We start from the raw sequence: 847 nt of genomic DNA, 5'->3' as shown, positions 1-847 counted from the left end.
GGTGCAGCACAAAGGGCTCCCAGCCTCTGTGTGCTGCCCAGGGAACACTGCCTGGCTCCAGCACGTCCTGAGTCAGACTTAAAATACGAAACAAATGGTTTGAATTCTCCCTCGGAGAGATGCTGCTCTGCACGGGTGCCAGCAGCAGCATTTCAGCCGTTCTTGGCAGCAGCTCACTGCCAAAACAGAGACATTCCCTCCCCCCACACCGTGTGTATATGTGTGTGTGTGTGTGTTTTGGGGAGGATCGGGGGAATCTCGCTGTTTGTGGTTTGTGGGAGTGCAGCTGGGTCCTGTGTGCTGTGGTGATCACCAGCAAATCGAGCTGTAAGCGATCTCTGTTACTTGCGATGTTCAAAGTTGTAACAAGGTGACAACGAGATGTACCATAGCGGGATTTGAGCCATATTAGGTTTTTCCTTCCTTTGTTTTTGGTTTTTTTTGCTAGTTTTGGGGGGGGGGGGGGGGGGGGGTTTGTTGTGTTTTGGTTACTTTTTTTTTTTTTTTCCTAAACTTAGAGAATTGATATGGATAGTTCTGATTTTCACACGGAAAATACCAACCTTTTCGAACTGATGCCTACACGCGGATCCAGGGCAGCCAGGGACGGCGCAGGTGTGAAGCTGCTGGGGCGCCCGCTGAGGCAGAGATGCTCCCGCCCGGGACGACAGCTGGACAGAGACCGGGAGGGGAAATTTCCCCGGCACGGAGAGGCCGGAGCCGCGCCGGGGGTGCGGCGGGGCCGAGCAGCGGCGTGGCACGGGCGGGAGGGGAGGGCTGACAGGCGGGGCCGGGCCGTGCCGAGCCGGGATGAGCCGTGCCGAGCCGGGGCGGGGCGGCGGCAGCG

This window comes from Molothrus ater, chromosome 3 (genome assembly GCF_012460135.2).
Source record: "Molothrus ater isolate BHLD 08-10-18 breed brown headed cowbird chromosome 3, BPBGC_Mater_1.1, whole genome shotgun sequence".
NCBI lineage: Eukaryota > Metazoa > Chordata > Aves > Passeriformes > Icteridae > Molothrus > Molothrus ater.
The sequence above is the reverse complement of the archived record's forward strand: the minus strand, read 5'-3'. Positions refer to the sequence as shown.